This window comes from Pholcus phalangioides, unplaced genomic scaffold, assembly GCF_987345545.1.
Source record: "Pholcus phalangioides strain wild (caught in Gottingen) unplaced genomic scaffold, Ppha-v1.0 ptg000022l_1, whole genome shotgun sequence".
NCBI classification, from domain to species: domain Eukaryota; kingdom Metazoa; phylum Arthropoda; class Arachnida; order Araneae; family Pholcidae; genus Pholcus; species Pholcus phalangioides.
This window is the reverse complement of record NW_028301615.1, coordinates 24,008,085-24,033,403: the sequence shown is the minus strand read 5'-3', so window position 1 is coordinate 24,033,403 and position 25,319 is coordinate 24,008,085.

The window sequence follows — 25,319 nt, the reverse complement described above, 5'->3', positions numbered from 1 at the left end:
ACATCTTTATATGTGTCTAATAAATAAAAAATTGCCACTATTTAATAAAAAAACAACTCTCATATCGTTGTTAGATTTGTTATTTCCAGTTTCCAAGTGTGATAAGGAACTACAGGGAACCAATCTTATAATAATAGCAGCTATAATACCCGGCGCTTCCCGGGTTTTCTCCAATGAGACTTTTTGGATCACGTGATATCTCCCTCTTTCTTTGAGGGATATGCAAACCATGTCGAAGTTAACCAATATGGCGACTTCCTGCAAGATCCATAAAAGAAAGAAATCTAGATTTAAAGAAACGTAGAAATGAATGATTATTTTTTCCCTTTTTTAGGGGGAGGGGGCTAGGGATTCCGATTCTCTCCCCCCCCCCCGAACTTCAAGTTATCCATTTGCCTATTTCTGCTTCCAAAAATGCTTATTTAAAGCTGTGAAATTTCTTCGATGTACTTTATCGGCCCATAATTAATTTTAAAACATCCTAAACTATATGAATTTATGCAGTTGAATATTAAAAAACAATATGGAGAGACATTAATTTTCATTCTTGAGAAGATATAAATAAACGGTTGAAATCAATGTTGTTGCATGGATATCCAACTCAAAAGTAGGTCCGGCTAATTACTTCATATTTAATTTTCTGAACTAAGTGAACTCAATATATTTCAAAAATCGAGAATACAATACAATTTTCAAAATTATTGATGTGGTCGAAAACCCCACTGAAAAAAATTTCCGCATTTATACAGTAAAATCGACAATTTTAATACTGATTTCTATGGGGATCATCCTTTGCCTGACCCTCAAAGTGATGCTGATGATGATTTTGAAGACTATTGAAAAACTGGCAAACTATAAAGGCATAAACTATTATACATACACACTGGCAGCATTAAAGAGGGACAAACCATTCTAAAGGCATATACAGTTATACACGTCTGAAACGCATTGATAGGGAACCATGGTAACCAAAGTAAATGTTCCGAAAGTGATTCTTCAGGACCAGAAACCATTGTTGCCCGACAGTTTTTCACCCATTTCGGGCAATTGCCCAGGTTTGACAAACTTTTAAAGTAGCCTATCGTTCAACCGGGTCCCATTTGGTATATATGCAAAATTTGGCGACGATCGATCTAAAATTGTAGATTTGTACAGAGAACACACACAGAAAACCAATTTCATATATATATATATATATATATATATATAGATATTTTACATGCATTTCTTGATCTTGAACTAATTGCCAAATAAATCAATTAATAATCATCGAATTAATATTATAATCAAATCTTGAAAATTGATTTAATTTGCAATTTATACTAAGATATATCCTCATTCGAGGACAGATTTTTCGAAGCACTTTTTAAAAATGTACATTAACACCCCTTTTAACGGGCACCCTTCAGATGCGGTCACCCCCCTTTTTTACGACCAAATAATAATTTCCCCTTGACACACACACAGAGAGAAAATCACAATTTATATATATAGATTATTACAATATCATGATTCAATAGCGCCTAAAACTCTATACACTAAAATGTATATAAGAAAAGCCGTTATAACGACAAAAAAAGCTCTAATCTCAAGAAACCAACTTATTTTCTGATCAACCAACGTTTTTATTTATAAGGCCATTTACTATTTATCTCCATCAAAGTCTGAAGTTAGTGAGAGAGAGAGTTTGGGACTATATTCAATACTGTGTTCAGCCCGTTGATTAATTATCGGAAACTTTCCCCCCCCCCCCGAAAAAAAGAGACATTTGTCTCACTTTGGTAAGAAATGACACGCCATCGGCCAATATCTTCATAAGATCGTCAACGAGCCAGAAACCAATGCGATCACGATATTTGTTCAGTGATAAATTACTTCCACCAAACAAACTATCAGATACACACGCACACACTCACAATTCATCTTCATCATAACATCTTCCGTATCATTTGTGAGGTGGCCGAACAGAATAAAAGTCAGTATTATCCCCAATAGTGTCAGTATGAACTAGAATAATAAACATGATTGCGTGTTCAATATTCGATATTTAATAACATTTTCTTTTGTGTGGTAATTGATGAATTTTCGGCAATCGGAATTGTAGATATGAAAACTCCGCGTGAAATAATTTATTCATTACATGAATTTATTGGAGCGATATCAGGATTTTATAAGCTTATCAGAGAGAAAAATTATACCATGTCCTCAATCTCATCTGATATAGTGGATGAAGGTAATTTTCACAACTTATATGCTGAATTAGGACAATTAGTACTAGATAGAAATGAATATCATCACGTATACAAAGTGTCCAGGGTAAACGTATCTAAAAGTAAATGGATTATAAGTGAGAGAACCTCCCCCGATATTACTTATAGTTACTTACTTAACGTTAAATGTCTCCTTAATTTGGAGTTGCATTAAAGAGGGAAACTCTGCAAATTTATCTGCAGATTGATGAAGCTCGATGCGAGTAACTTCGATGGCTCTGTGGATGTCCATCGATCTGGTGCAAAGTGTTTAAAGGCATTTACGCGGTGTTATTAAATCGATTTCTGTAGAAATAAGGCGTTTCAAATCATGTGTGGGAGGCTTCACATTTCATTAAGTTCGTACACGGCGTTTAACACTCGTCACTAATGTAAATTCAGCTGGCCAAAGCGCGCACTGAATCTTATGTCTCGTGGAGTACACTTCTTAAACATTTTCCGATGTATCTCGTAAACATTCCTCAGAGAAACATCTGACGAATTGGTGCATGTGTGTGTGTATCATCGTCAAGTTTGTTTCTGGAGAATACCTGTGACACATTACAGATGGGCCATAAGCCATCTGTCTTCCGAATTGGGACGCAAATGACTTTATGGTTTATTTGGCCCATATTACTTAGGGGCCATTCAAGTATTACGTAAGCAGATTTTTAGCCATTTTTGACCCCCCCCCCCGTCAGCAAAAGTCAGGAAAACACTGACCCCCTCCCCCCTTGTCAGCAAAATTTCGTCTCAGCAGCTTAGCATATATTTCATATCTTCAAAAAGGGTGGTTGATGACGTCAGCAACCTTCAAACCTCGCCCCCCTCCCCTCTGGTCATCAAAAGTCAGCAAATCCGAACCTCAACCCCCTCGATGCTGACGTAATACTTGAATGGACCCCTTACTTTGCTGGAATCTTAAACGTTGTAAGCCTAATTACTTGGCTCAATATGGGAAGACTGATTTTGAATGAAAGATCGGCTCACATTAACACCTTGAAGTTGAAAAACCACCGAAAACCATTTATGGCCGACCATTGAGTTCACATGCTGGCAGTCAGCGCAACGGCTGCAAAAAAGCGTCTCAAAGCAGCTGTCGACAGTGCGCATGCACGACCGTGTAGAACATTTGTATAAAAAAAACTTGGAGCTACTCCCCCTATCGACGGGGTGTGGTACTCCCATAACTAAGCACGTGTGATTGTTTCGGTATAAGTCATTACTTTCGGATATCTTCAGCGTAGTGCTGTGTTTAACACATGGGCTCAGCCAGGCACTTCCCGTGGGGGGGGGGCCCTCAGAAAATATGGGCCCTACAAAAATGAGATCTGGTTGAAATTTTCTAGAGAATTTACTAGATAGAACCTCAGAAAAATCACTTGGCCGGGGGGGGGGGGGGCTCATGATGCTCTTAAGACGGCCCTGCTTTAGCCTGGACACCCTGCGCAGTGGAACCTTCCGTAACGGACACTCAACGTCATTGGATACCCCCCATTAACGGACACTATTGTGATTACGTCGACGAGCCTCAATGTACAAGTACTTCACTACCTATGAACGGGGGACACACTCCCTTAGCGGGCAAAATTCTCGGTTCCAATGGTGGCATTTATCTAGAGGTTTACTGTACAGGGTAGTTGTACACACACACACACAAACACACACACACACAGAATATATGGACCATGGGGAAGAAAAATGTAATAAAAATAATTTGATTTTTGACCACCAGGTGAAAAAGCGACACTTTTCCATCGCAGATGTTTTCTTCCCATGGTTGAAATAACGTATATACCAAGTTTCACTGAAATACGTCAGCCACATACGTCAGAATAGTGTAAGGATAATTGAACTGACACTATTAGAGAGATGGATGGCTTTTTCTCAGCCCAAGATATCAAGGAAACGTTTATTTTCTGGACATTATGCTGAGGTGAACTCGGAAAAAAAAGTCATATTGTCTCCGCCGGGACTCGAACCCAGGCCCTTTTGCATACCGGGCAAGAGGGCCTGGGTTCGAGTCCCGGCGGAGACAATGTGACTTTTCTTTCGACAATGTGACTTTTCTTTCCGAGTTCACCTCAGCATAATATCCAGAAAATGTTTCTTTGACACTATATTAGCTTAATTATACTCACACTATTCTGACCTATGTAGCGTGCGTTGTGGTGGACGTATTTCATTGAAACTTGGTCTATACGTTATTTGAATCACGGGAAAAGATAACTGTGATAAAAACCGGCGCTTTTTCCCCTGGTGGTCAAAAATTAAACTATTTTTTTTAATTGAATCTTTCTTTTCCACCAGGGTCTCTGAAGTTTCATTAAAATACCTCCATCAGATTTGTCGGCACATACGTCTGAGTATTGCCAGTTTATTTATAACCACCATAAGTTCAAAATGCATTTTACGGAGAAAACATTAATGTACTGTGATTTACACTAACCTTTTATTTCTCGCCAACTAGGCCAATTTACGTGACCTTTCGCCACAACAGACGAATTTTTCTATATTTAGTCCCTCCTTTTTGGCGACGATAGGCACTTTAGAGTATTTTTCCGGAATTTTCTCCATGATCAGCTTACTTGAATTGTGGGGTAAATTTCCCATCTAAAAACTAAGAAACTAATGAAGTATTCAATATTCACGGATTTATACATAAAATATGGCGATAGATTTACCACGAAATGAATGTTCTCTAGGATCTAGGAACACGCTTATGATTGCCATGATAGGTGTTTTTCCTTGTACAACTAATAAGTTTAAATGAGAACGGTTTTTCTCTCGGAGCTGAGTAAATTAAGAATAATTAGTTGTTTAACGATCGGGAAAGAAAAAAAAATCTCTTTGGATAGCGATACCGATAACGATTTCTATCGCAAATGGATTCGTTTTTTTTGTTATTGAAGGATATTGGATTAGGCTTATCGTAATTGAGATCGATGTACATAGGGTTATTAGTGAATAGTGTTCGTGAAAAAGCCAAAGAGGAAAAGTTTAAATAGATTTTTCTCGCGTCTATTAACGTAAATCATAATTAAACAGGATTCCGGGATGGAAGTAGGGAACGTAACTCGGTGTAATCGATAGTCAAAGAATCGATTATTATTGCATTACTAGCAGTAACTCATATATATTTCAGATTTTTTTCCCCCATTACAACTTAATATGTCGTTAGATATATTGTATGTCCTCGACCAATTTTTCTTAATTAACAAATGGGGGGGCTGAGGGTGCGTATGTGGGAGAGATCAAATACATACACTGATTAGGGTGACCATATGAACAATTTTTCTGCGGATATTCCTGTATTTTTCCACGATTTTGGCAGACCCGACATTTTTCAAAATATAAAAAAAATGACCCTTTTTTTGCTCGTATTTTCAATGAGCTGTATTTGAAGTTTTTATTCTTAATTGAGATCAAGGATTAACATTATTTTCCCAACTTATTATGGTAGTTTAATTACGGCAAGTTTAATTATGGTAGTTTAATTATAAATTTGAACATTCATGTCACATATATTTTGCCATGTTTTAGTTTTTTTGAATTCATTTTCCTCTACTGCTTCTAATTTCCCATCAAGGGCGATTTTAGAAATAATTGACTTTAGACAGGAATTATTTTTGCCGACAACTAGTGATTTACCGTATTTAGGATCTTCTACAATTTACAGCAGTCCTTCATTTTCTTTGGCAAAATTTTGGGATTATAAGTTTCAACTTCTTCCACCTTTAGCATTATTTTTTGGCGACAATTGGTTGTTTCCCGTGTTTGCGTGATGTTCTGTGATTTTGAATAATGTTTCATTTTCCTTGGATATTTCAGTAATGACTACTACTTTGCCATACACCAACTCTGGTTATGTCACCATACAGCAGTTTCACTACCGAACGAGTTGGGTTGGGAATGATGGCGCCATCTGTCGATGGTTGCCTTCCTCCAGGATCAAACCCGCGCACTGACGGGAACGTTCATGATGGTTGACGGTCATCTTATCACTTCACCACTCGGCAGATTTTTATTTTTCAGAAATGCCTGGCAACTTATCTTACTTTTGGCATAATTGTTCGCGAAAACTTGGGATTTCACGTATTTGGGATTTTCTGCAATTTCCAGATGCGCAACGTTTCTCATCACTGGCAATATTAGGAATAATTGGCAACAATGGGATATTTTCCGTTTTGGGATCTTTTGCGACTTTTAATATTGCTTTAGTGCTTCATTTCCCACCATTGGCAATTTTTAGGAACAATTGGCAACTTTGATCTCCTTTGGCATTAGTTTTGGTAACAACTGGCAATTTCCCGTGTTCGGGGAAAACCTCATTTCTAGTATTTTGCTCCGGGAAACATGTTCAGCTTAACACTGACAGAAAAAGAAATCCCAATACCAAGAAGAAATTTGACTAGATGAACAAAAATTAGAAAGCGCTGCTTGTAAAGTTCAAAGATACCGAATATTTAAATTACGAAGCGGGGTGTTGAAGAAGTTTGCTTTAAATACACTCGGGAAAACTTCACGTGAGTGTTTTTTGTCTTTCGGACTGCCTTTTTTAGTCATGTGAAAGTTGCGAATGCAAGCCGATCTCCCCATTAGAAAGTCTCGCCGCAGAGAGCAACAGGCCTACAACGGTATAATTAGTCGTTCATGAGTGAGTCGAGAAAAAACCGCATAGTCAAAAAAACTGATTGCAGATGGCAGCATTACACATAACAAGCATTACACAGAAACAAACTTCGCGTCAGGTTTCACCACACATACACATTCCAACATGTATCAGTTCGTTAGAAGTTCCGCAGAGGAATATGTACGAGGTGTATGTCTGGTTTATTAGTAGTAATCATGTGAAAATGAAGAATGCTCTCAAAGAGGAGAAGTCGTTATCAATACACCTGCAATCTTCTATTTTATTATTTTGATTCTTCAAGACATGATTATCGGGTAACACACCGTATAAATATTCTGTTGAGTTATCCAAGGAAAAATTACAGAAATTAATTTTTTAAACTAAGGAACTTCAAAATTGTGTGTTTCTATGGGAACAATTTCGGTTACGGATGGTTTTCTACCAATAAACGAAATGTTTGGTGTTTTCCGATCAAACGGACAACGGTAAAGTGCAACCACGGCACGTAGGATCCGGAAATTTCATCTCGATTCGGTCTATTGAATATCCTAATATTATCGATAACATACACTCTCCTTTCAGTTACCATCCAAGTACAAAATAAGCCTGGAAAAGTGGAGGTACTTTACTTACAGCAGTTTTATGCAATATTAAAAGCTTATGTTCAACAAATTTTTCTACTCAGTAGCTTTTAACAAAACAGTGAAGGAGAAATGATACAGTGAAAAGCAGTAGCAAAACAAGAAATTTATTGCTGAAAATTGGTAAAAATGGGTAGAAGGAGTTGGTATTTCTTCTCAAGGCAATGTCTTCTCAATGCTGTCAGTTACATCAGAATAATTCGAATACATATTTTCCAAGTTTGAGACTTGGCAATGTTATAAATGATGAAGAAAAAAAAATTGCATATGAGTAATGTTCTTTGAAAAAAAACTATACATACAAATAATGTAACTTATTACATTATTCATGTTGACTCCTCACAACTCTCACATCCGCTGTCAGAAATACTCAAAATTCTGGCGAAAAATGGAGCTGTGGGATGCCACTTCGACGGCTTCATCTGGTTTCTACATAAAACATTTTTAATGTTAAGCCAGTATTTGAAGAATTGCAGTTTTAATATAATGTGTGCAAGAGGCGCATGTACGTACGGTTAACCCCCAGGCTGCGGGAATAGCCGGAGAAAACTTCTCAGTGCAGTTGAGTAAACAATTTTTTAAGTTGTCTTTTGTGAAGGATAGATGGTATTGAATCTCTTACGTTACAGGTACAGTTATATCTCGGATAACGAAGATAATTCGTTCCGGAATGACGTTCATTAGGCGAGTCGTTGTGATACAGAGGTGTGATAAACGGAGAATATTGGTTCGAACCCACAATCACCAGCGAAATAGTAACTGAGGGTAGGTAGGCATTTTATCACTACTCAACAATGGACAGTCATCCCATCCTCGTCGAATCGAAATTAACGTTTATTTCACCACACCATCAGTCCTACAACGGTACAATTATCCACTCATTACACTTCACTCATAGTTAGAAAAATTTATGGCAGATGGCAGCACTACGCATAACAAGCATAAAAACCGAAACAAACTTCATGTTAGGTTCACAACACGTACATTCCGGGTTGTACCAATTCGTTAAAAATTCAGTAGAAGAAATTGTACGAGTTGTATTTACGGCTAAGTATTAGTAGTAGTCGTCGTCCCCCAAGCAAGTCTCTTGAAAAATAGAGGGAAATAATTTAAAAAAATACCTAGAATATCTATGTGTACCCCATCTATACGTCATTTCTAGAACTTCACGTTAAAGTATTTCTTGTGGAAAAAAATAACGATCATTCAGGGATGACGAAGCACGCTGTTACGCTCATCATCCCTTTATGATGGGAGCACATGAAAGATATAGTTCCAGAGTATAGAGCTCATTATATTGTTACGAAAATTATATAAATGGTCATCTTTTATTATGCTTTATCATTTAAGTCATTTTTCACCTGTAAATAATTGGCAGCTCATTTTTTTGTAAAACCCTCGAAATTTACGACAAACTTGGCACGTTTGGCGGCGGCTCCGATAGATTAGCAATGCCATGTCCCTAAAAGAACTTTCGAGAAATTTCGAGATTTTTCTCCGAATATACAAAAGCGCGACCAAACTGGAACTAGATTAGATTGTCGAATTTTTATTCTGAAAACCAGATCGCATACAGTTATTTGTAGGTCATTCCGGTTTTTAGCGTTTTTCGTCAAAATCGCTGATTGTGCGCACGCGTAAATAGCCGTTCTGTGGAATAAATCCGTGACGTCCTGCATTTTGTTTCATCGTTGCGCGAGAACGAATTGGTACATGCCGGGGTGTGGGTGTACGTATTGTTAGCCTAACGCGACGACGTTTGTTTCCGTGTAGTGTTTGTTATGCGCAGACATCTGCAGTCAGTTCTTCTAACCATGAGTGAATTGTGAATTGTAGTGATTGATTGATTGCTTATTATATTGCAATGTGCAATGGCTTGAAAAGTCTCTCCGAAGAGATTATGCAGACCTTCAACATGATATCTATATATAACAGGAAAATTCAAGCATTTCCCACCTTTACTTGAAAATAGAAATCAATAGAAATCACATCTGATTCCATTCGTACATCCGCAATTTGATGTCGGGAAATGCTAATTTCAACCAAGAAGCTCTTCAAATACTCTACACATATATAGTATATACACTGCACATCAAATATACTTTATATTCATGTGTTCAATACACTTATATAGAACAAAAATATTGACTTCATTCTCAATTCCGACACGAATTATTAGAATTAAATCATCACACATTTTATAGTCATAAAATCTTGGTTTAATAATGGGGTTTTCATTCATTTTAAAAATGTAATTCTCTATAATTTTTCTTGTTTTCAGCAACTATTTGTTTGTTTATATCAGGCTCTGGTAAGTTACTGAATCTTAAATGTGGGCGGACACTTGATGTGTGAATTAATTTCCTGTTCCAGTAAATTTTCCTGATTTCTATCGCGAGTAAATTATGTAAGCTAGAACAGAAGCTGTAACTCGAGTAATTAACCTAGGCTTCAGATAACGTGAATTTTCTCAGGAGGAAAGAAAAAACCCCCAAAATCCTTCAAGCTATTGTTTCTTTTCGCGTTTATATTATGTTTTCGGAAAATTTTTAGTCGTTTCGAATAAAGCGTTGAGGCGACAATAATTTTTCAGCGAAATTAACGCGCGTATTAACGAAACATTCATTACTATATATATTGAATTTAAAAAAAAAATGTTTCGGAGAATAAGTTTAACCTTAGATGCATGAACTAGGCCATATTTCCCGGAGGAAATACGTCTTTTAGAATAGGAGGGAGTAAAGACAATGCAAGGGTTGGTTAAGATAAGAATTTTGGGTGATCATGATCGAAAAATGTGAGGAAAATAAAGAACATCGCCAATTCTAGCCAAAAAAGTTGCCAAACGTTAGAAAACTGCCAATTATAATTAAAAATTGGAAAATGGGTGGTAAGTGAAGGGTTACTGCAAAACACAGTGACTCAAAATAAATTTCATGCAAAAAAAAAAAAAAATCCCGTGGAAAAATGACAAAGATGCGAGATGAATATTCATATTTTTGTCATAATTATCGTAACGTAATTTTTAAGAAATGAAATAATTTTTATAAGTAAATATATTAAGTGTTCCCTCCAAAATATATATATTTATACAGAATAAATGAAGTTGATTTGTTTTCGAAAATTACCTTTATCCATTATTTCGGTCCAGATCACGAAATATCGAATTTGTTCAAAATACGGAGGAAAAAATGGGATATTTTCATAAAAACGTTGGGATGTTCAAAGCACGGTAAAATACGCGAATGCCCCATGTCGTATGGTCACTTTATATGTATACAAGAAATTATATACAATACTCAATAATATATAGAAGAAAAATATTGAATACATTTGAGTTAGGTCAAGAAAATATTTTTTTTTGCGAAGCTTTTCTTCACACGTTAATGATTGAATGTGAAATGATAATTTATTTTCTTGTGAATGAGGCTGAATGCTGATTCAGACAATTTTATTCTATTCTATATTTCTATATTTCGATTCTATTTCTATATTTTCTAACAAATTACCTGTATAGGACAAGTGTCCATTGTCAAGTGCCTGCCTAAAATAAGTCATTATTTGTGATTGTGGGTTCGAAATCATATTTTCTGTATCACATCTTTTTTTTTTTTCAATTGCATTATACAGTGAAACCTGTACGAAACGGAACGTGAAGGGACTGAAATAATATATATTCCATTTTAGCGAGGTATCCGTTAGATAAAGGGTGCACATGAAATCATTAATCAATGAAGGGTCTATTTTTAGATTCCGTCGAAGACAGGTTTCCACCTCAAGACACTTTCCGTCTAAAGGCCACTACACACTACTCTGTCGACATGGTGAATTCTGATTCGTGGGATTTCTGTGACGTGATAACGCCATTCCAAGAATCAGAGTAGTGTGTAGCAGCAGCTTTTATATAGATAGATTTCACTGTTATTTGCAACGCATGAGTTTGAGTGCCATCTATCTTTTACCAGAGATAACTGAATTCACTGAAATATTTGAATTTGAAAATCAGCGGGGAAAAGAACACCATGTGAAGCGTAGAATGAGCTTCTCTATTAGATTAAGTGGTGCTTTCCTTAATTTCAACAATATTTGAATTTAAATATCTAAGAGGATATTGTACTTGAAAACATCGAATTTGTTTTGTTAGGCCCAGGAGAAACAGGGCAACAACTTTTAATAGGATTTCAAGCACAGGGTGTCCGTATAAAGAATTTTTTTTTAAATTTGAGTAACCATACAAACCCTTGCCACATGAATGACATATCCGAATTCTACAGTAATCGATTATTTGTAAACCTTTTCTTAATTGGAAGTATCCCTCTAGGATCAACGTTTCAGGAGATATTCCATGTTAACGGGACCTTCCTATGCACCCTGTATAGATATCACACTAAATTCATTAATAAATTCAAATTTAACATGATTCAGAAATTTATCCACCTAGTATGGTACTGAGGTCGATTCATTGTAAGACAGATTGCCATTGAATTGATTTGATAAACCATTCGAAATAGAATAGGGGTGATGTTCACATCAACACTTAAAAGAATTTTATATGGTTCCTGCCTTCCCACCCTTCCTGAGAATCATGGGATCCGTGTTCAAAATTGCTTAAGGGATCCTCGGATAAGGGGGGGGGGCGGAACTTCAATTTCTTACGGTGGAAAAATTAATGGAAAAAAGGGCCTCTCATCTTGGAATGCTGGAATCGATTGGAAGATGCTTGGAATCGATTGGGTCATGAATTGCCTGGAACTACTATTTATTATGGTATAGTTGATCGGCTATATTTAATAATAATCCGTGAAACCAAGTGGATATTGTCGGCGTATCTGAATATTATTACACTTGAGATTAAAAGTTACCATTATCCAGGTTTTCTATGAAATTATATATTATCAATTTACCGATAATAAAATTACAATATGTCTGTACAATAGTCTTCACTGCAGTAAAACTCTTAGGAAGGAGAAGCCAATTCCAAAGACTCGATTTCTGCAAATTTCAAATCATAAATTTCGCTCAGATCTTATAATTATTGCCGAATTGCAAAATTATAAGTGTAGAATTTTTCTATCACAATATTGGTAATATAATTTATTTTTTATTTGTTTTGATTCTGAATTCTGAAAAAAACCATAGCACTTAAATATTTGATTCCCATTCAATTTTATTTTGCGTTTACTTGACTAATTTTGCTTTACTCGATTTAATTTGGGTACATCGATTATTTGCTAATAAATTTCATATAAATTCAAATAACGGCTCATGTGAGTTTACGTTGCTGCCTATCTCAAAACTGGCTTCATAGCCAAATCACTAAAAGCATGTATGTATGTAAGTGACAACCCAGGTATTGTCTGGTGTAAATTTCAAATTTTATTTTGTTCAAACATTTTTTGAAACAATTTTGCACATCATCTAAATATGCTAATTCCAATTTTATCTTCAACAAAAAGATGTCTTTCAACAGTTTCATGCACATCATATGCATATGCTAATTTCAAGTCTTACTTTAATCTTCAGAATGCTTCCATCATCCACAGATGATCAGCGTAGTATCAATCGGTTAAATTACCCTGTGATATATATGATCTGAATTTTTTTTCCTTTTCACATGAAGTTCTTAAAATGACGTATAGATGGTATATGGGTACATATTCTAGTACTTTTTATATTCTCTTTCTTTATTTTCTAACAGATTTCCGTGTACTATATAGGATGGGTGTCCATTGTGAAGTAGTTTGATACCAGCTTTTACATAGGCTTCACTATTATTTGCAACGCATGAGTTTGAGTGCCATCTATCTTTTACCAAAACTAACTGAAAAAAGGGATTTTTTTTTAAGCTACCGTTTTGAGAAAAGCATTTCTCCGACGATTCCCGTAGCCTAAGAGCTAAATAAAATTTATCAACATTAATGTACATATGAATGTGCCGATTACAAGTTGAAAAAATATTAGTATCAACTCACATCACAGAAATGTGCTGATTTCTAGTTTTATTTTGGACAATTTCTTTTTCAAATATTAATGCTAACACCTGAATGTGTTAATTTCAAGTCTTTCTTTAATAAAAATTTTTAATCATTGAAGTAGAATATATAAATACAGTATGCCAATTCAAAAGTTCTTTGGATTTCGTTTTCCCCCCTAAAATTTATGAGACGTCAATTCGAAATTCGAGTTTCAAGCAATGCTTGCTACCTAGAACTGAAATTTCCAAATTTCTGTATAATTCTGTTTTCAGACTTACCTCAGGAGCTACCGAAACCATCGTTACGACTGATAAAATTTTGGTCCCACGCAAAACAAATTGTCGTTGCGTGGACCATTCGCCAACAAAACCCCAGAATAACGTGAAAACCCATATTAGATGATAATGGAGAGCTTTGACGTTGTGGAAGAGACGCCACTAATTAAGTTTTCCCACCAAAAACCCGGAAAAGTTCGCACATGTTGGCTTTTTCTCCTACGAAACACTCACCATTTCACCACAAACACACACACACACACACTACACACTCTCTACCAAACTGAAACCATACTTTGATAAAAGCCAATCACTTAATTGGTTTAGTTACCGAGCACAAAATTTTCCTTTTGATGTTATGTAGATAAGTGCGAAATTCGTAGAGACACGAATTTGCTGGAAGCCAAAGAAGAGCTTTTGGGGGGAGGGAGTGGGTTCGGCAGATACTAATAGCATTATCAACGCTTCATTTTAACGTTAAATATGTTAATATGTTAAATATAGAAAAGGCGAGATTTTTCAGCTACAAAGGTTAGAATTTCTCTCCTTTTGAAGCTTGATACTTCGCCCGATGTAATTCATCAGTTAATTTTGTTTCCTCGTGTGTTCATAGACACCATTAATCCCTATCTGATGCCACTTCGTTAAGGCTTTATGATTAATGGCGCTCCTTTGAGACAGTTTTTGAAATGCTTCTAAGGGGTGGTTTTAATGCACCAGGTAATGAGTTATGTTTAAAAGGTGAAAAAATATATACGAAAATATTCAGTAATGGGTAATGGATTTGGATCATCAATCTTGACTGTCCCATGACGTCTAAAAATATTTTTTTCTGTTCGTGTGATGACTACAATACTCTCTGGATAAGATTGGTAAGGCTAGAAAAAAAATATGAAAATATGATCTCACGTTTTACTTAAAAATGCGTAATTTCCTTAAGCCGAAATAACTTTTTTTAAATATTATCATGGGGATTTATAAGATTTAAAAAATATATAGAAATTTAAATTAATCTTTTATGTCAAAAAACAATTTCTATAGAGCTAGGAATGTCTAATATTGTGAGATACATTTTAACTCTGATATGACTTCAATAATCGTACAAGTTTTATGAAAATATTAGTAAAAAGGAATAAAATGCATAAAACTGTACAAGAAATACATTGATAACCACTTTGATTGCTACCTTCTTACTATTTTTTCTATGAAAAATAATTTTTACGCTAAAAACAAGAGTGCTTTCACATACAGGGATCCCGTAATTAAAATATCTTATTTTAAAGTAGGCTGCAGGAAAAACTAGTCATTAGAAAATTGTGAAATTTTGTGGAGGACTTCATGAAGTGATCGGAATTTGTTTCCGAGGGAAAAATATTAGTTGCGCTTGTCGCCACCAGATGACGTTTCACTTTTTGAATACCTGTAGTAAACATGTAAATTTATGTGATGTCACGCAGCAGCTGATATAAAACCCGGAAATATTCGTGGCGATCTTGTTCCGCGTATGTGTTTGCTGCTAACAATGACGATAAGTTTACGAGATCGCGCTTTCTTGGTCAAATTGCTTCACCAAAACAGCAATTCCGCAGTAACTGCTCTACGGAAATATCGGACGTGGAAGAGGATTCGAAAAGGTCCAATGAATGTTAAAAGCGTTCGGAGTATGGTAACAAATTTGAAACCACAGGATTGGTGGCTGTTCCGTACTTGAAGAGCAAAAAAACCCGTTTCTATAGACGCAGTACAGGGGGGGCGGGGGGTAGCACTAGTGACAGGCGTTTGATAGGCCCCGTTCAACTGTCCATGATATGCGGAATATCCTCCGATATTATCCGTACAAACTTTCATTTGTGCAGCAGTTGCTTCCACAGGATTATGACGCTCGACTCCGGTTCTCACTGCAGTTTGTAGCTCGCGTTGAGGTCGATTCAGAATTGCTTTAGAATATCCTCTGGACAGACGAAGCGCATTTTCACTTATATGCTGCAATCAATATTCACAACTGCCGAATTTGGGAACCAGAAAATCCGGACGTTGTCTTAGAGGTCCTGTTGCATTCACCAAAAGTGACGGTATGTTGTGGATTTACTGCATCATTTATTCTCGGCCCCTACTTCTTCCAGGAGTTACGTTCTATAGGTCCAGTGACATGTTCGATCACCGGGAAGCAATATACATTGCTGTGACAGAACGGATTTGTATCGGCTCTGCAAGCACGTCACTGCTTTGCAGATACAATATCATCACATGGAGGCATTTGAAACGTCTGGTGAGTCGTGACAGTAAAAGAACTTTACCTGACCTTAAAGGCAGCATTTCACGCCACGTGCTGAACATTTTCCCGCACACTCTTCGGTCAGTTCTGGAACATTCCATCTTGCGGTTTCACATGGTATCTGAAAACGATGGCGATCACGTGGAACATGTTTTAGTTCAGTAACAATTGTGAAAGTGTTTAACAATTGTTAAAATTGTAAACGTTTGCCTAAATGTGCCATTTCTTAATAAAACGCCCTCCGGTGGCGACTTGTGCAAATAATTTTTTTTCCCTCTGAAACGAATTTCCATCACTTCATGAACTCCTCCACAAAATTTCACAATTTTCTGATGACTGGTTTTGCTTGTAGGATACTTTAAAAATAGGGTTTTTAATTATGAAAGCCTATGTATATTCTTGATCTACGGATGAAAATATACAAGAGAAACATAAAAGTCAACCGTTGCCATCGCACAGGTGGTACCAATCAAAGTTATTTTCGAGCTTGGCTCATGCACTCTGTAGTAAAAAGTGGAATCTAATTATGCCGCAGTTAGGACTGTATTCACCGACATGGTTTAAACTATAGTCACAATTTTTTCATAAGAGATCCACACGGATTGGTTAAATTCAGGTTTTTAACCAATCTATGTTGATCTCTTATCCGAAAATTGTGACTACAGTTTAAACCATGTCGGTGAATACAGTCTTAACTGTAGTCACAATTTTCGGATAAGAGATCAACATAGATTGGTTAAAAACCTGAATTTAACCAATCCGTGTGGATCTCTTATGAAAAAATTTTGACTATAGTTTAAACCATGTCAGTGAATACCACCCTTAGTTGATGACGCCAAGATTGACTTAGAGTCCATCCTGTATATTATTAGACACAAACTAAATCCAAAATTTGAAAGGTATATCGTGGTGGTCGGTAGTCAAAGTCAATCCTGGCATCATCAACTAAGGGTGGTATTCATCGACATGGTTTAAACTATAAGGCCAATCCTGGCGTCATCAACTAAGGGTGGTATTCACCGACATGTGGTTTGAACTATAAGGTCAATCCTGGCGTCATCAATTACGGGTGGTATTCACCGACATGTGGTTTGAACTATAAGGTCAATCCTGGCGTCATCAATTAAGGGTGGTATTCACCGACATGTGGTTTAAACCAGTGATTCCCAACGTGGGCGTTAACGCCCCCTGGGGGCGATGGAATATTCCAGGGGGGCGTTAGAAGCTACGGGTATAACATAGAATCCTATGGGTTAGATTGCGTTTGGGGGCGATGGGAGTAAAAAATTTCTGAAGAAGGGGGTGATGGGACAAAAAAGGTTGGGAACCCATGGTTTAAACTAAAAGTTACAGGCCACCCTGTATATTATTAGACACAAACTAAATCCAAAATTTGAAAAGTATATCGTGGCGGTCGTTAATCAAAGTCCTAATTCAGCCTTAATCTTATCGTCCACGTCTTAAGTTCGCGATAGGAGTAAGGCTCTAGTTTAAAAAAAATGCTCAAAATGTTCTCAGAAATCATTCCGTACTTATATCGAGACTGAAAATACAGTATGTCATAAAATAAAAAAAAATAAAAAATTTTATACGGACCCCCAACCCCCTCGCCCTCTAACTTCCAATTAGAATGTTGTTGCCCTTTCTCTCCTGAGGCCAAAAAAAAAAATTTCTCGTTTCTAAGTGCAATATTCAGTGGAATATTTGAGTTGGGAAAGAACAGCAGCACGGAAAGGGGCGTTGTCCGTTAATTTACGTTGCTCGTTCGCAAACATTTCTCCGTTTTTGCATTCGAGAAAATCTCAGTGAATATTGCACTTAGAAACATGGAAGCTTTTTCCTTGTTCCCAGGAGAGACAGTGCAACACCTTTCTAATTGGAAATTAGGGGCCAGGGGGTGGGGATCGTAAAAAAATTTAATTTTACTTTTTAATTTATTACACACTGTATTTTCACTTTGAAACTGGTACAGAGTGATTCCCGAAAGTATTTTAAGCATTTTTTAAACTAGAACCATGGTATACATACGAGGAACGTTTGATGAGATAAATCGTTTTCAACATGCTAAAAATTATGAGATCTATGCAACGTCGTATTTAGCTATACTTCATACCACGTTTCCGACTTGAGAAAAATTCGACTTACGTTTAGTAGTTACGAAATTATTACATTACATTATGTTTTTATCACACGCGATGATCAAACTCTCTCTCTCACGCACAAAAATATTCTTGCACATTTAGACCAACGTATCACGTAAAGTTCGAGTTACAGTCGATGCTCGTTATAACGAACCCACGTTATAGCGATCAGTCCATCACAACGACCATTAAGATAATCCCAAATGCTTTCATGGAACGACTATTGTACATGTTTTAATTTCGATATAACTACCCTCCGATATAATGTCTGTTTTCAACGGGATGTACGGGGAGGGGGGTCGTTATATCGATCGTCGACTGTATTTTCAGTCATACGAATGAAATTTCTGAGCTAGTGAAAGTCTGAGCTTACATCGAGATTACTGGCATAATGAACGAAAATACACTCGTCATGCATAATTTTTCGTTTATGGCATCCGACGGATTACGTATGAAATAACAAGAGAGGAATGATCAAAAGTCCAGGGATTTAGAATTTCTCCTGCAGCAGGGCAAATTTTTACCCGAAATCAGCTCATTACGAGAGATTATATGAAAGCTCAAAAGTACATTAACGGGAAACAAGCGAAGTTTCTGTTCGTAACATAATTCATTTGACTGTATAGAAATGAGTTTAAAAATGGGGGAAATATATTACTCCGTGTTTTCGTTTCCAAAGAAAAATTAAAAATAATTGAATATACAATTTTATTTAGGATAATTATTCGTTTTATACGAAAAATGCATTTATTTACATGGGAGTAATCGCACAATCCTCAAAGACGAGACTGAAAACTATATTTTCTCCCCGTGAGATGACCAAGCGTGAATTCTGAAAAGTATTTTGTGTTGAATATAAGTTTTTATAGGCCTAATGTACTAAAATACTGTAAATACTGAGATAAGAAACAGCCTTTTTTCATTTGTTTGATTTATAATTTATTTTATATACCCGTTTTCAAAAATAGTTTAATTGGACATTTGAGGACATTCATGTGTCTACTTAGGTAACTATTGACTATATTGGTCGTTATTGTGTGACATCAAATTATTCGAATTTCTAGCGAATTATTAGACAAATGTAATGTTGATGAAAGTTGATAAATGTAATGTTGATGAAAGTTGATAAATGTAATGTTGATGAAAGTTGATAAATGTAATGTTGATGAAAGTTGATAAATGTAATGTTGATGAAAGTTGATAAATGTAATGTTGATGAAAGTTGATAAATTAATGTTGATTGAAATAAATACAATGCTGATGTTAATATACATTTTTATATGATGGTTTTGGGTTCGACGATCATCGTGGTATAGTATTTTGATAAATTTTCATACATACATATATATATGCTACTGCCAAAGCAAGCCCGAAGTTGTCCAATTCGTGACGGCGCCAGCCCAGTTGACCCGGCTAATGTCCGAAATTTGGGCTTTCACCGACCCCTACGTATGGATCACTAAGATATCGATATTCAGATGTTTTTGATCGTTAGGGTTGCCATAACTGACATTGGCGTGGTCAAATGAGCTGGCCCCGCCGCGAATTGGTCAACTTCGGGCTCTTTGGCAGTAACATATTATTTATAGATACATTTTTTGTGGTATCAAATAAGTTTCTTTTAGACTATTTTACTTTATTTCTAGCAATTACTTATTATTCTTTATTACTATTTCCTCTTTTAGGTATTATTTTTGAAACATATAAGGCAATACTGGAGCTTCGACACGCAGCATATCTTTGTTTTATTAACTTAGACCTGAGATTAAACTATGTAAATTACGTCATAGAACTCTAGTCACAACCGCCTGCCGAAAGGCACGTCAAACTGAGAAACAGAGAACATTACTCCATATATAAAATTTAATTTTAACCTTTTTTATTTATTCTTTAATGCAAGAAATACAGAGTGGACCATCAATTCTTAAAAAAATTACAAACTCATAAATACATTAAAGAAATTAGAATATTTGACTGTGTAATATTTGGGAAAAAGTTTTTCTCACGAAAAGGAAGGTTTGTTTTTGGTACAAAGCAAAAAAAGTTAGTTCAAATTAGTGCCGATAGAAAGCGCGGTACGTAGGTAAATCGCTCGAAATATGCCAATCAAAGTCCTACAAAATACAGGGTGTACGATTAAAAGCTCATTTCGAATTTTCCTATTACTTACACTTACACAATCGCTTCAGATTGGTAGATAAAACACTATTAATGGAGATGTTTTACCACAACCATGAATCGCCAGCTGGAGCTGGCGGACGGAGCTTACGGACATTTCGCACAATGAAGAAATTGAAGAAAGTTCGGGTCTAATCACTCCTGATATGATTTCGTGCAGTACTCTATTTAAAATTATTTTCCTGTACGAAAAATAAAAAAAAATCTCTCTTCGTGAGAACAACTTTTTCTGCAAACCTCATTCGTACGTATAAATTCCTTGAATGTTCATGAATTTTTAAACTATGGGACACTCTAAACATCTATAATTATTCAGATTAACGTTTTTTTAATTAACGATTATGACTAAAGTCTGGACATTTCGTGAATTCACTGGTCAAAATTCGATTAGTCTAGCTTTTCGTATACTTTTGGCTTTCTACCAAATGATTTGAGAAGTGCGTGAAGTGGCTGATCAAACATGAATGTTCAGAATGGTACCGCATATAGTTATTATTTTTTTAAATTTTCGGTGTATTCATTTGTTTCATTTTCATCACATAATTTCAAAGAAATACAGATATTTTTTCCTTTTCGCCCGTCGTCTCCAAATATTAAAAATGTATCCAGTTTTTTCACGAGTATCAAGCGATGCACGCGTGGAAAGTAAATAGAAATTCAAATCACACAAACATTAAGTTGAGTTTGAGAGTACATGAAAAAATTTACACACACAAAGCATAAGCTGAATCGCAATCTCGACGCACGCTCGGATAGCGTTGTAGCTTTCTTATGAGATGGGAGAGAACTACCGGGCAGGAGATATTGCATATAGCGATTCAGCTGATCACGTAAGCGGAATGCTATTTGGAACCATTACTACAGAACGTGAGACGGAGTTTCTCGAAGAGAGATTCTTTCCCATAATTTCTTTCCCCGAGGCTTTACTGACTGGTTGACATGACCATATTCCCCAGGAAAAAACTTTCAAAAAAATTCCACATCATCAAGAAAAAAAAAAGTACATTTATACTATATTTTTTGGCGTATTGACCAAACGGTCCTTACGTTTTTAAAAACAATTTTTACATGCCATACGGCAATCTTTGTTTCAAAAAAAAAAAACACAAACTTCGAAAAATTGACTATAACAATCATTATTGTGTAACATTCCGGATATCAATTAATTAAATTTCATTTCAACTATCCAGAAACGCTTCCGAGAATTTAATTACTATTTTTCAAAACATCTTTTAATAGAAAAACCTGTAATTATGTTGAGATTGAATTGATTTTTCCTCTGAAAAGCTTAACTAGAATTTTTAATATTTTCTGAAATCATTTTATTTGACATTTATTCACCATATTTTTTCCCTATAAATTACATAATGCAAATACAATATTCATCTCACACATATAGTTGTTATTCTTTATGATTTTTCGTCAAATACATTTCAACTCGCTGCATTTTGGAGTAGCCCTTTATTTCCCGCCATCAGTGAAAAATGAGTCAGCGATTTCAGCCGTACTTGACATCTTTGCCTGCAGTTGGCTATTTTCTGGTGTCGATTGGCGGTGTCCTATATTTTCTAATATTGTTACGAACGATAAACGATAGATGGCGCAATTCTTTAATCGCAGTCTTCGGTTGGCAACGACAGTTGATACCGGTTTCGGTTTTTCGGAGAAAGATGCGATTGGTGAGAACATTCCAGAAGGTCCCGCCCCTTCTAGACAGTAGTTCCCACACACCTGCATACGGTGGCGAAACTTGGAAACTGTAAAATAGAATTTTGTAGAACATTCTATTTCTCGAAGTTTCTATCAGGGTTATAAATAGTGTGGCACTAACAAAAGATTCAAGGCTCGAATAGGGAGAGACTGGATGAAAAGTCAGTTGTGATTTAGCTTTGCGAGAAAGTTGTTAGCTCTCTGAGTAGCCTGTATATACGTGTAAATTGCTATTCTGTAAATAAATCTGTGTTTGTCCGTCGAACCACTTCTTGATTTGCAATCTCGAAGTCTTGTGGAAAATTATTCGGAACAATATCTAGGAATTCAATCTCTGGTATTTTTCTCGATGATACAGGGAATCCAGACGTTAATGTACCATTTATTTAAATAATTTTATTTCAATTTAATGAAGAAAAAGTAAATGAAATTGATGATATATCCCAACAATAAAATTTTTAGTTCTTGTTTAAGACTTTAAAGGCTCATTCCTCACGAATTTTTAACTGTGAATTTCTAATGAATCAATTTTATTTTCGTGGAAAAAAAAAAATGACGTCTAAAATTTCTGCGACATGGACGATAGTGTTGACTGTTAAAAAAAAAATAATTTTGCCCCACAATACTTATCAAAGTGTCGATATTTTTTTTTGAAAATAAATAATAAAAAAGATTTTACACAGATGGCGCTGCATCACTGAGAAAAACCAGCGTAACATGAAAATGCGACACAAACGGTGCATAATTAATGTCTGCTACGATTTGCATTGCATAAAACTCACATTTCATTATGAGCACTATTATTAGCTCCCGCTACATCTAAACGAGTCGAAGGGTACTTAACATTATTGAAATATGGCAGTTTTATGTCACGCAAAATCATAATAAACATTAATTATGGACTGTTTGTGTCACATTTCCATGTGCTGTATCGAGTGTTTTGCGATGCAGTGCAATCTTTGGTGAAAATTTCGAATTTCTTAATTATTTTATTAAAGAAAACTCGACGCCTTATTAAGTACATATATTGGAGCAAACCGCACCTTTTATTCAATTGCTTGATTTGTTAATAATTTTTAAAATGTTTCCAAGACTTCTCGTCTACTCTGTATTCATGATGCCTGAAAGTAATCTGGAATACGTATATCATCGGGAATGCTTTAATGTTGGACGAGCAATATTTTTCTGGAACATAATTCTTTAGCCTAAAATTATTTTGCCATTAACGTCAGCATTGGAAGAGCCTACAGTTTTCTATATCAAATTCTCTTATTCTTCCCTGTGAATCAGAAAAAAGCCAATAAATAAATACTGTTTTTGATAGTTTAATACAATCATGGTTTAATAATACGACTACGTTCGTTATAATGACCCTGGGATAATAATGAAGTAATTTTCTCATTAATTTAATGCAGCGGTTCTCAACGTTTTTTTGACTCGCGGAGCCCTTTCTGGTATATAATTTCTGTGGAAGAGCCCCGTAGGCCTATTTTTCATTCATTCACCGAAGTTACTGATTTATTATTATTATTCAAAAATACTTATAATTATTTTTTTCGAATTTCGTTTTTTTTGTATTTTTCTCGAGCTGCCACGGAGCCCCAAGGGCTCCGCGGAGCACCGGTTGAGGACCGCTGCGTTAATGAGACGTCACCATATAGGAAAAAAAAAAGTTTCTTTGATTTTAACAATAAAGTATTTGGACGGAATAAATTTTTTTCTTCATTTTGTTATTTACAGGGTGTCCTGTAAGTGCTGATTCGGTCTTTATCTGATTAACAGTTCGTCGTCGTATGACTCTAATTTGAAAAATGCTCAAAATGTGTTGAGGAATCACTGGGCCTCTTTTGAGAGTCAAAACTTCCAATTGGAAAGTTGTTGCCCTATCTCTCTCTTGAGGGCGCGATAAGTATCAAAGGAAGTTTAGCGGTATCGCGAGTTCGATACGCGGTTCACCCTTGTCAGAAACTTTGCTGACACAGGGGTGCAACAGATACGGCGATATGACTATAGAAAAGATTACTTCCACAGAAAGTCTGACACCGAAGGGTTAGCGCACCAATCTCTCGGTGAGTTTAAAAATGTTGCCGTTCGGAATCGGCAATAAATTGTAGTTCTCGGTGTAATTAGCCCTCGTATGCAGAAAATGACCGTGGTGCGACAAAAATGATTAAATGATCTATCTCTCTTGAGGATACAAAAAAAAAAATTCATGCGTTCTCAGAAAACTTCGTTGAGATATTTGAATTCAAAATCAAAGAAAAGTTGGTAAAGAACAGCATAAACTAACACGGACACCGCTTCTTTTCTCTCATTACGCTGTTCTTTCTTAATTTTTTTCCGTTTCGAATTCAAAAAATATGTCGGCGAATATTGCACTCAGAAACATAGAAATTTTTTTTGCTGGCCTCAGGAGAGAGTGGGACAACAACTTTCTATAATTCAAAGTTAAAGAAAACGATAAAAATTTAGATTTTTTTATTTTGTGACACACTGTATTTTCTCTTGAAACTGGTACACAGAGTGGTTCCAGAGCGCAGTTTATCCAGATTGCAACCATAACTCTACGAGAACGGTTGATGAGATAAAGTCCGCATTAGGACTTACAGGAATCCCTGTATGATGTAGGCCTTAGCAGTCGCAGTGAAAATGCATCAGATCAGAAAATAATAGTAAAGTTGCAATAATTAATTACATGCACGCATCTATGCATCGAATTAATCGATATCAAGATCAAACAAATTTTCCAAACGAAAAACATGGATTATGTACATTTATTTGCAAAAAATAAGGCAGAGCAGAGCTGAATTTGGACATTTAACTGAATTAAATGGTCTCTGTATATCACTAGGCCTATATGGGGTGAAAAATAACGTGGGATGAATAGGAAAGAAATTGGGACTTATATCGCTACCACTCGTTATGACGGAATCATCGCAATAACACATAGTAGTTATACCCCATGATTGATTTTACACCATTTTTTTTATGTTTCTTTCAAAGTATTACACAGATACGCAATCGAATACTAAGTTGTCAACTACGAGAACAATAGTATAACGAATATTATAGACTAGAGAAACTTCTCTTGGAAATTTTCTGATGAGAAATTGGAAGAAATATATCAAGTTACGAACTCGGAGAAGTCCCAAATTACACACACACTTGCCAGACCGTGAGAAACTAAATACTGTAATGTGTTGACTTTTTTTGAAGAATGAAAGATGGACAAAGGAACAGTT